Source organism: Arachis ipaensis, chromosome B1 (genome assembly GCF_059453495.1).
Source record: "Arachis ipaensis isolate K30076 ecotype BB chromosome B1, ASM5945349v1, whole genome shotgun sequence".
NCBI classification, from domain to species: Eukaryota; Viridiplantae; Streptophyta; class Magnoliopsida; order Fabales; family Fabaceae; genus Arachis; species Arachis ipaensis.
In genome coordinates this window covers 58,303,052-58,316,344 of record NC_142436.1, presented here as the reverse complement: position 1 = coordinate 58,316,344, position 13,293 = coordinate 58,303,052, and positions in this window count along the sequence as shown.

The following is a 13,293-nucleotide window of genomic DNA, read 5'->3' as shown; positions in this document are numbered from 1 at the left end:
AAAACAGAATTTCACCCAACATTCTAATTTGCATATAAATAAGAAATTAATAAAAATATGCAACTATTTACATTAAATTTCAAAATCATTCTAAAATTTTATCTTCCAAATCAAAATTATGGGACTAAGCACTAGTAATATGCACAAACAAGAGTCTATCAAAACTATTTTAACCATTCAAAAACTAATTAAAAATTTTAAACATGCAACTCAAATAAAAAAGACAATTTAAACAAGATTAGTAACTATTCACATATGCACTTTAAAACAAAAATCTATTAAGGCAAGCAAACAACCAAGAGACATATTTACAAGAAAAAACAAGCAACCAATCAAAAGAAACTATTCACATATTCACATATTAACAATAGCCAACAATGTAACACCATTGTAATCACCGGCAACGGCGCCAAAAACTTGATGAGAGAAATTTATGTTGATCTAGAATTTCACAAAAATATAGAATCTCGTTGCAAGCATAGTGTAAATCAACAATCTCAATCAAAGTTTATATCAAAAGATGCCACAATCAACACAAAATAACCGGGAGTTTTAAATTCCGGGTCGTTCTCCCTAGGAATTGCAATGAAATGTTCAATTATTGGCTATGAGAAAATTGGGGTTGTGATAGCAAGAAGTAAGAAATTAAAATGCAAGGAAGTAAATAAGCATGTAAGGAATTAAACTCAAAGCAATAAATCAAAAATGGAATTTAAATGGCAAAAAGGACTCTTGGCAAGGATTGTGGGATTGAGGATTTCTATCATAATCATAGACCAAAAACATGATAATTGCTAAAAATTAATCCCAATTAGTCTATTCTAACATCGAGAATAAGTCAAAAGGGCATAATTGATCTCAATCCACAAGTCCTAATCAACTCACTAATTAACTTAGTAAAAGACTAGCGTTAGTGGAAACTAAACCAACTAACAATCCTAATCACAATATCGAATGGACATCCATAACTCAAGGTCACCTAATTATCCAATTCCAAGCCAAGAATGTGAAAAACTATACAAAAATTAGAAGAGACATTTTATCAAACACCTAACATGCATAAAAGGAAAAATGTCCTAAATTGCAATAAAAATAAATTCTGTAACTACCAATTGTAATAAAATGATAATAACAACTCAAATAAGCATTAAAGAAACATAAAACGTCAAAATTGCATTAAATGAAATTAAAAGTAACAAGTGTGTTCATAAACTAGAAATGACATAATTGAGAAAATAACAAAAGAAATGAAGATGATCAAGACAAGAAAGCAAGAAACATAAATGAAACTACATTAAAACAAGAATTAAATGCTAAAATTAGAGAGAAAGTAAACTAAAAAACCTAATTCTAGAGAGAAGGGGGAGCTTCTCTCTCTAGAAAACTAACTAAAACATGTAAAAACATAAACCTAAGTGCTCCCCCCTTCATCCCTCTTCAATTTGGCTTGAAATAGCTTCAGAAATGAGTTGGATTGGATTTTAGGGGCCTAGAAATCACCCCAGAAATCTTCAATTAATGAGCTCACGTGCCAGGACTTGTGCGTACGCACACTTGCTGTTTTCTGACTTGTGCGTACGCACACTTAGACTTATGTCCATGATGATGAGTTTTGTCGTGTCGGTATATAATTTCTCTTCTAGAAATAAGAACTTCGTTGTAAGCATAGTTCTAAACCAACAAACAATTCCCACATAAAAAATTTGAGTTGTCACAAGTACAAACCCCAATAAGAATTAACCAAAGTATTTAGACTCCGGGTCGTCTCACAAGGAATTGCAATGAAGTGTTTAATTATTGGTTATGAAGATGCAAGGGGTTTGATTTTATATTTTTTTGTAAGAAAATAAATGGCAAGAAAAGTAAAGAGAGCAATTAAAGAAAGCAATTAATAAAGAGAGACATTCATGGCAAGGGTTGAGAATATAGGCTTTCTATCCTAGTCATTAATCATAACAATACTTAAAAAGAATTTATCTTATTTCATCATCCCCAATGCTGGAAGAAGGTGTAAGTTATCTTCCATTAGAGAAAGTCAAACAAGACAAGTTAATCTCAAATAAAAAATCCTAATCAACTCACTAATTGAATTAGCAAGAGATTAGTGTCATTGAAAATGAAATTAACTAACAACTCTAGATCACCAATCTAAATTAGGTATTAATGACTCAAGATTGCCCAATTACTCTTCCCAAGCCAAGAATGCTCAAAATCTACTCTAAAACCCAACCAAGCATTTTGTCAAACACTTGGTGGGTAATAAAGGAAAGTATAATAAATGTGCAAGAATAATAAATCTACCAACTATCAATTGCAAGAAAAGTAAATCAACAACTCAAATCATCAATAAAGAAACATCAACTATCAAATCTCATTAAAAGAAAATCTAAATCCAACATGAGTTCATCATCACAAAAGAGAGCAAAAAGGGAAATTAACACTACAAATCATGAGAATGAAAGAGTAGAAGCAAGAAATCATTAAGGAAATAAGATGAAAAGATGAGATTGAACCTAGATCTAGGAGAGATTAACCTAACCTAATTCTAAAGAGAAGAGGGAGATTCTCTCTCTAGAAACTAACCTACATTATGCTACCCTACAAAACAAGTGCTCCCCTCTTGCCCAAGCTTGAATTCTGCATGAAATAGCCTTAGAAATGAGTTGGATTGGGCCCAAAATGCTCTACAAATTGCTGGCCACGATTTCACTTTAGTGAATCACGTGCTCCATCGGCGTGTACGCGTACAGTGCGCGTGCACATTGCTAGACGTCAGGAAACTATGGCAAATTTTATATCATTTTGAAGCCCCGGATGTTAGCTTTCCAACACAACTGGAATTGCCTCATTTGGACCTTTGTAGCTCAAGTTATGATCGATTGAGTGCGAAGAGGTCAGGCTTGACAGCTTTGCGGTTCCTTCATTTCTTCATGAGTTCTCCCACTTTGCATGCTTTTCTCCTCACTTCTTCCATCCAATACTTACCTTATCAACCTGAAATTACTCAAAAAACATATCAAGGCATCAAATGGAATTAAAATAAATTGAATTTAGCTATTTTAAGGCCTAAAAAGCATGTTTTCACACTTAAGCACAAATCAAGGGAGAATTGCAAAACCATGCTATTTCATTGAATAAATGTGAGAAAAGTTGATAAAATCCCCCAAATTAAGCACAAGATAAACCACAAAATTGGGGTTTATCAGTCCACTATAGCAAATTGTATATCATTTTGAAGCCCTGGACGTTAGCTTTTCAATGCCGCTAAAATCGCCTCATTTGGACCTCTGTAGCTCAAGTTATGATCAATTTAGTACTGAGAGGTCAGGATTGATAGCTTTCCAAATCCTTCATTTCTTGAATTCTTCCACTTTGTATGCTTTCCTTTCTCACTTCTTCAATCCATACTTGCCTTATAAACTTGAAATTACTCAACAAACATATCAAGGCATCAAATGGGATTAAAGTGAATAAAATTTAGCAATTAAAAGGCCTAAAAAGCATTTTTTACTTTCAAGCACAATTTAGGAAGAATTTATGAAACTATACTATTTCAATGGATAAATGCAAGAAAAATTGATGAAATCCACCCAAATACAGCAAATAAATACCATAAAATATGGATTCATCAGGGACAAGCAACAGCTTAAGTTTGGTGTCGTGATGAGCGGATATTTTATACGCTTTTTGGCATTGTTTTCATATAGTTTTTAGCATGTTTTGTTTAGTTTTTATTAAGTTTTTATAGGTTTTAGTGTTAAATTCACATTTTTGGATTATACTATGAGTTTGTGTGTTTTTGTACAATTTCAGGTAATTTCTAGCTGAAATTGAAGAGCTGGAGTAAAAGTCCGATTCAGAAACAGAAAAAGCACTGCAGATACTGTCTGAATCTGACCTCCTTGCATTCGGAAGAGCTTTTCCGGAGCTACAGAGGTCCAAATGGAGCGTTCTCAATGGCTATGGAAAGCTGACTTTCAGAGCTTTCCAGAAATGTATAATAGTTTATACTTTGCTTCAGATTAGAAGGCCCAAAACTGGCATCCAACGCCAGCCTCCTGGCCCCTTCCAGGCGTCCAGTGCCCAAAGAGTAGAGACCAGCATCCAAACGCCCAAGGAGGACCCTCTAGCCAGCATTCAATTCCCTCAAGGCCTCATAGCACTTTGATCTCATCAAAGCTTAGCCAAACACTCACCAAGTGGGCCCCAGAAGTGGATTTTAGCTTTAAAAAGACTATTTTACCCTTACTAGTCATTTGTTTAGTATTTAAGGGATTAGATTTATGTTATTAACACACCTCATCGAGACTTTACACCATTTTTTGTTTACCATTTTATTTCCTTTCAGTATGAGTTTCTAAACCTCCTAGGTTAAGGGGAGGAGCCCTGTTAAGTCCTATGAATTAATAAAAGTATTAGTGTTTCTCTTCGATCCATGTTTGATTTAATTCTAAGATGTATACTTGTTCTTGAACATGGTGAATAGGATGATCAGTGACAATCAGCTTTGTTCATCATACTAGGACTGCGTGCCTGACAACCACCCGTGTCTACTTGGGTTCGTGTGCATACGTGACTGGAAAGTGCAAACCGCCAGCTTGATTATACATCTCTCAGACGGCTAATCCACGACTTTGTTGGGGACTTCTTGAGACACCAGTTCAGCCGATTTTTAGGGAGATTAGGGTCTCTATGGTAGAGGCTAGAACCCAAAGAAGCAGCATTCTCTGATCCAGAAGATTCAACCTTGTTTGTGGCATTTTAAGTAGGATCGCCAAGAGAATGAATTGCTAGAGCTTCACCCTCGTTCAGATTGGATGACCGCGGCCATACGGCGTTTGATTTGAAGTAGAGGAGGTTGATGACCACAACCAATGGCGTTGATCACATACTGCTTGCCATAGAAGAAATCATTCCCAAGCAAAGAGGACAGTAATACCAGAGTTAATTCACAAAGACAAAGCAACTCCAATTCTTAACCATATTCCTATTACTGATTCCATTCAAATATAAAAAGTAATTTATACAATATTTCTCTTAAGCCTTCAACCAACTTCAAACCAATGACTTCTTGATTTCGCCTAACAAAGACCTGCAAGATAACCATAGCTTGCTTCAAGCCACGATCCTCGTGAGATCGACCCTGACTCGCTCAGGTATTACTTGGACGACCTAGTGCACTTGCTGGTACAGCTGTACGAAGGTGTGGGATTCATGCACCATTTCGCTTTATGCAATTTGGGATTTTATTCCTTTATCGGCCTTCTAGTATTACTATTTCTTTCTATACGTATATATAATATTATGCGAGCCTTAGAACTATCGTGACACTTTGTTATCCTTCACTTTATGGCGCGAGGTAAGGTTTAGGGTAATTAGGGTGTTACACACTGAGTTGCAAAACTCATTCCGTTTTTTAAAATTTTTCCAGGAACAGATACTCGAATATGTGAGTCTTTCTATTCAAGAGTAATGGTCTACACTAAGTACCAATTCCTTGTTGAGTTCCTAGATGTTATATATTTCATATATCACAGACAAGATCCAATTATATTTATTTATTTTATTTTTTTGTTAAAAATATATAATTATTCATTCTAGAACTTGTTAATTTATTAAAAATATTTGTAACCTTCTTATTTAACTTATATTCGAATCTGTTAGGCTTGCTGGGGGACTATTTTCCTGAGCGCTAGTCAGGGCTCATTTTGGACTGTAACAAAGTGGTATCAAAGCTTTAGGTTAACATGTGCAATATGGAGCAAGTGTTCTATAGTAGGATCACAATTGTATAAATAGAAGTGCACCTATTTATACAAATTGTGGCACTATCAGAGGCCTATAGGAATGTCATCCTTTTCCTTTATGTCGTTGTTGTCTTCTGGTTATTGTCATCATGTGTCCTATGCCACTTTTTGCTACTCTTATCCTTTTTTTGTACCTAACCTCGGTTTATTCTTTAGTAGATTTAAAGTTTATGAAAATTTTTTTAGGAAAATGAAATGTTTTGAGTCACAGTACAGATTATGAATTGATATTTAACATCATTTTCATCTACCTTAAGACATTAAATTGTTATGTTCTTTTAGATTATGCACTACCTTAATTGTTGTGATCTATTTGAAAGGTGTGTTTACTTGGTTTCTAGTTGAACAAATGTCAAATATGTTGGTTAATTATAATATGGATATGGATAACTAATTTTAGAGGAATTAAATTCATAGAGTGATTTTTTTTTTTGAGAAATTTTTATTTCTCTGGTTGAATTGACATTTGGAGGTTAACTAGATTGAACATTCAAGTTCTATACTTGCTGTATTTTGTTGTTCAAAAGATACATTTTAAAGGTTCATTAAAAGTGTATTGTGCCCAATTGAAATTTATATAAAATATTCTACCTTCTTAGTTGTTTAATAACATTGCATAATTTGTAAGAGTAACAAATTTGTTTTAACGTTTGGAACTTGTGTTTTTTTAAAACTGTGAAAACTTAGAGGAAGGAAAAAAGCCTTGTCATATTTCATGTACTGGGAGTTTGTGATTTCTTTCCTATGACATATGTGAATCCTTGGATAATAGATGGTAACTTTTCATCCTTTTTTTTAAATAATTTTTTCATTGTTAGTTACTAAAATCCACTTTGATAAGTTCGGGTGTATTGAAAAAATAAAAAAAGAAAGACTAGACTCGTTTGGTTGATTTCTTTTACAATGCTGCTCTATTATTATGAGATATAATCCAAGATCTTTTGATTTTGTAAATTTTATGATTTAATTTGTTTGAAGGTTATGAGCTATCTATAATATGTAATTGGTCCCCAACTAATTTGATTACTGTAACACTCTACCACGTTAAGCATTACGCTATAGGGGTAAATGAGAGATAGTGAGACATTACAATGCCTAAGAGCAAAATACATACATATATTTGAAGAATAATAATATATCTAGGAGTCTTTGAAGAAGAGATGATTGAATAAATAATTGCATCACACTCGAAACGTCGATGATATAAAGCTTCAGTGTATATATATATATATATATATATATATATATATATATTTCAAAGGAAATACATAGCAAATACTTGCCTTGACCTGTGAAGACAAGGTCGACTAGAAAGTATAATATAACCCAGAAGTAAACAAAATAGAACATGTTCTTCCATAAATCAATCTCTAAGAGGGATATACAATTATGCATTCAAAAATGGAGAATGTAAATACACTAAGTACAAAATAAAATGTAAAGGAGTCTTTGCTTTTCATAGAGTCGGTACACTCAACGAGGTACGTCATGTCTTGCATCTGAAAATAACGAAATCTAACAACGGATAAGAATCCGAAGGTTCCCAGTAGGATAATAATTCCAAGTAGAGACTATGTAAAAAGTATGAACCGGCTAGGCAATCCTAAACTCCAAAATGCACCAAATTCAAGCCTAGGGTCCTTTCAAAATCTAAACAGGGTAATTAGACTAAATCTCAGCTAAATTAGTGATTTTAGATTCTCAACTCTACTCAATACAAATCATCTCTCTCTATATCATTATTGTCCAAATTTAGTAATTCTATATCAAAACTCAATCCCAATGGTATCAATTTATTCTCAATGTTTAGTCTCAACCCGGAGCAAGTGGGGCGAACCATAACCCTTGCATCTACTCAGGGAGTTCTAATATCAATCAAATTCATTTCCATCATCCAATCATTCAATCATTAACATCGCATCAAGAACACCCCTCAACGTCACCATCGCCAGCATAAGGGATCTTTCAGTTGTTCAAACACATAGAAAACAATATAAAGAATACACAAATAGAGGGAGCAGATAAAGCAATTAGTTCAAATAGCATGTACATACAATTATTTAACAAGGCAAGCCAAATACAAGATGCACACATAATCAATACACATAAATGTAAATGATGCATGCCTATCCTACTGGCCATGATCTCACGTGTCGGTTAAATTGCTAGAACCCAACACATCCGGTAGCTAACCCGGATATCGTCTCTCTATATGAAGGGAATCCTCAACCTCCCAATCAGAGAGAGAGACTGTAATGTAACGATAGAAAATCTTCAACCTATCCTGTTCATACCACCACCAGAAATTGAATCGAAGGAAATCCTTAACCTTCTCCATTCAATTCTTCGATGTAATAAGAGAGGGAATCCTCAATCCCGCTTGCCCACTGCAACATGAGAGGGAATCTTCAGCCTCAGCTTGTGTATCACAGTAAGAGAGAGAATCCTCAATTTCAACTTGCCTATACGTGGATAAGACAAAGCCACCGTCCTTACCATATCAATCCAAATCTCATTTCAATCAAACATAATCAGAAATCAAATTAATAATACATAATTGAACTGAAGGGAATCCTCAACCTTCTATCCAACTCCTCAGTGCGACAAGAGAGGAAATCCTCAACTTTAAGCCTGTCCACCACAACAAGAGAGGGAATTCTCAACCTTAGCTTGTCTATCGCGGCAAGAGAGAGAATCTTCAATCTCAACTTGCCTTTACGTGAGTGGACAAAGCCACCGTCCTTACAATGTCAATCATAATATCTTCTCAATTATAATCACAATACGAGAGAGGGAATCCTCAACCTCAACTCGCCTATTCATTTTGGGACATAGTGCCCGTCACACTTTTCAATCATAATCTCGTCATAATCTCCATTCACATATCTAAACGTATAACCGAAGGAAATCCTTAACCGTCCTCACTGCGGGTGGGACAAACCACCATCTCCGCAACCAAGTCATCCGCTTTAGCCAAGAATTTATTCAGGAATAATTCAATTTAATTCGTTCCATATACTCACACTCATTCAAAAGTATAAAAACTAGGTATCGGATCTTAATTGGGGGTTACGGAAGGTTACAAGCTTGCCAAAAAAACGAAACAATAAAAAACAGAGTTTAATTGAGAAAACAGGACTTGTGCGTACGCATCACCCTTGTGCGTACGCACAACTTGTAAAATTTCTCCCATGCTTGCACACACCCCTCGTGCGTGTGCAAACCCCTCGTGTATATGCACGAGTATCCATACCCGTTCTGTGCTGGGAACACGCACTATACTGTGCGTGGGCATGCAGACCAGAATTTCTGGTTTTTTACATAATCTCAGAATTCAGATTTTTTTTTCCGATTTTCATTCGTTCATAACTTTCTCTATAAAATTTTGTTTTCCTTTATTCTTAAACCATTTTAAAGATCTTTTAACTAGCTTTAGTTTAAGAAAAGTTTTTTCCATTTTGAACTCCGAATGCTAAGTTATGGCCCGTCAAAGTTGGTCAAAAATTCATTTTTATTAAATTCTCACTTTTGTTTAATTTCACCAAACCTCGGTCCAAATCAGCCTCAAACCTCTCCAAAACTATTTCTACCCCTTTCAAACACTCATTCCAATTCATTTAGTACATCCATTTATAACAACAACACAGAACACTCATAATTCCAACATTCACAACCAAACCAAACCAACCATGCAACTCGTTATCATTATTTCCAATAATTCACAACATGATACACCAGTGCTTACCTCAACTTACCAAATAGGGGATTCCTCACCCTATCACGGCCTCCAAATTAATTTTCACATCAATCATCATCATAATCAATAATAACACTCAATTCACAATATCATAACTGGTACACGGAATCATGATCTCAACACTTCTTCACAACTCCGCGTAACTAACCAGCAAGTGCACTGGGTCGTCCAAGTAATACCTTACGTGAGTAAGGGTCGATCCCACGGAGATTGTCGGCTTGAAGCAAGATATGGTCATCTTGTAAATCTCAATCAGGCGGATTCAAATGGTTATGAGGTTTTGATAATTAAAAGATAAATAAAACATAAAATAAGATAAAGTTACTTATGTAATTCATTGGTGGGAGTTTCAGATAAGCGTCTGGAGATACTTTGTTGCTTCTAAACCTCTGCTTTCCTATTGCCTCCTTCCAACCATGCGTTACTTCCTTCCATGGCAAGCTGTAAGATCCTCTCAGTGAAAATGGTCCTCTACGGTTTCTGCACTCTAATCAACTGTCAGATTTCTCGTCTCGGATGAAAAATACCAGGTACAACTACCGCATGGCTAATCATCTGTCGGTTCCCACTAGTGTTGAAATAGGATCTATTGATCCTTTTGCACACTATCACTGCGTCCAACATTCACAGGTTTGAAGCTCGTCACAGTCATCCCTTCCTGGATCCTACTCGAAATACCACAGACAAGGTTTAGACTTTCTGGATCCCAGGAATGGCTGCCAATAATTCTAGCCTATACCACAAAGATACTACTCTGACGGACTCGGTCCGTGTATTAGATACCCAAGAGAATATACTCCAGCTATCGTCCAATGACTACGTTGAACATCATGTAGACCGCTTTGTGGTTGTCAGGCACGCGAACTTGGCTAAGCGAGTAACGAAGATTGGGTGATTGTCACGGGTCACCCCTTCATTCTGACTTAACTAAATTAAATACGAGAGTATATCTTGGAGAAGAAGTAGGCGTGAATTGAATATAAAACAGTAGTAATTGCATTAATTCATGAAGAACAGCAGAGCTCCACACCTTAATCTATGGGGTGTAGAAACTCCACCGTTGAAAATACATAAGCAAAAAAGGTCTAGGCATGGCCGTGAGGCCAGCCTCCAAACGTGTACAATAGCATAAGATGGTAAAAGTCTCGATGCGAATACAATAGTAAAAAGTGCTATTTAAACTAAACTAGTTACTAGGGATTACAGAAAATGAGTAACTAAGTGCAGATAGTGCAGAAATCTACTTCTGGGGTCCACTTGGTGTGTGCTTGGGCTGAGCATTAAAGCTTTTTCGTGCACAGGCTGTTCCTGGAGTTAAATGCCAGCTTTGGTGCCAGTTTGGGCGTTTAATTCCAATTCTGGTGCCAGTTTGGGCGTTTTACGCCAAGATATTTTAGGCTGTCTTTGAACGCCAGTTTGGGCCATCAAATCTCGAGCAAAGTATTGACTATTATATATTGCTGGAAAGCCCAGAATGTCTACTTTCCAAAAAAATTGAGATCGCGCCAATTGGGCTTCTGTAGCTCCAGCAAATCCATTTCGAATGCAGCAGGGTCAGAATCCAACAGCATCTGCAGTCCTTTTTCAGCCTCTGAATCAGATTTTTGCTCAGGTCTCTCAATTTCAGCCAAAAAATACCTGAAATCACAGAAAAATACACAAACTCCTAGTAAAGTCTAGAAATATTATTTTTGCATAAAAACTAATAAAAATATAATAAAAAGTAACTAAAACATAATAAAAACTATGTAAAAATAATGCCAAAAGGGTATAAATTATCCGCTCATCACAACACCAAACTTAAATTGTTGCTTGTCCCCAAGCAAACAAAATAGGATAAAAAGAAGAGAAAATACAATAAATTCCAAACTTATCAATGAAGATTAGCTTCAATTAGATGAGCGAGACTTGTAGCTTTTTTGCTTCTGAACATTTTTGGCATCTCACTTTATCCTTTGAAGTTTATAATGATTGGAATCTATAGGAACTCAGAATTCAGATAGTGTTATTGATTCTCTTAGTTCAGTATGTTGATTCTTGAACACAGCTACTTTATGAGTCTTGGCCGTGACCCTAAGCATTTTGTTTTCCAGTATTACCACTGGATACATAAATGCCACAGACACATAACTGGGTGAACATTTTCAGATTGTAACTCAGCTTTGCTAGAGTCCTCAGTTAGAGGTGTCCAGAGCTCTTAAGCACACTCTTTTTTCTTTGGACCACGACTTAAACCGCTCAGTCTCAAGCTTTTCGCTTGACACCTTCACGCCACAAGCACATGGTTAGGGACAGCTTGATTTAGCCGCTTAGGCTAGGATTTTATTCCTTTGGACCCTCCTATCCATTAATGCTCAAAGCCTTGGATCTTTTTTACCCTTGCCTTTTGGTTTAAAGGGTTATTGGCTTTTTCTGCTTGCTTTTTCTTTCTCTTTCTCTTGTTTTTTTTTTTATTTTTTTTGCCCCTTTTTTTTCACAAGCTTTTTCTATTCACTGCTTTTTCTTTCTTCAAGAATCAATTTTATGATTTTTTAGATTATCAATAACATTTCTCCTTTTTTATTATTCTTTCAAGAGCCAACAATTTTTAACATTCATAAATAACAAATTCAAAAATATGTACTGTTCAAGCATTCATTCAGAAAACAAAAGGTATTGCCACCACATCAAAATAATTAAACTAATTTCAAGATAGAATTCGAAATCATGCATTTCTAGTTCTTTTGCAATTAAAAACATTTTTCATTTTAAGAAAGGTGACGGATTCATAGGACATTCATAGCTTTAGGACATAGACATTAATGATCATGTAATAAAGACACAAACATAGACAAAACATAAAGCATAATTTTCAAAAAACAGAAAAATAAAAACAAGGAAATTAAAGAACGGGTCCACCTTAGTGATGGCGGCTAGTTCTTCCTCTTGAAGATCTTATGGAGTGCTTGAGCTCCTCTATGTCTCTTCTTTGCCTTTGTTGCTCCTCCCCCATGGCTCTTTGGTCTTCTCTAATTTCATGGAGGAGGATGGAATGCTCTTGGTACTCCATCCTTAGTTGTCCCATGTTAGAACTCAGTTCTCCTAGGGAGGTGTTAATTTGCTCCCAATAATTTTGTGGAGGAAAGTGCATCCCTTGAGGCATTTCAGGGATTTCATGATGAGGGACTTCCTTATGCTCTTGTTGAGGTCCATGAGTGGGCTCTCTTGTTTGCTCCATCCTCTTCTTAGTGATGGGCTTATCTCCTTCAATGAGGATGTCTTTCTCTATGACAATTCCAGTTGAATTGCATAGGGTACAGATGAGATGAGGAAAGGCTAACCTTGCCAAAGTAGAGGGCTCGTCCGACACCTTTTAGAGTTCTAGGGATATGATCTCATGAACTTCTACTTCCTCTCCAATCATGATACTATGGATCATGATAGCCTGGTCTATTGTAACTTCAGACCGGTTGCTAGTAGGAATGATAGAGCATTGGATGAACTCCAACCATCCCCTAGCCATGGGTTTAAGGTCAAGCCTTCTCAGTTGAACCGGCTTGCCTCTTGAGTCTCTCTTCCATTGAGCTCTTTCCACACAAATATCCCTAAGGACTTGGTCCAACCTTTGATCAAAGTTGACCCTTCTAGTGAAAGGGTGAGGATCTCCTTGCATCATTGGCAAGTTGAATGCTAACCTCACATTTTCCGGACTAAAATCCAAGTAATTTCCCCGAACCATTGTGAGCCAAT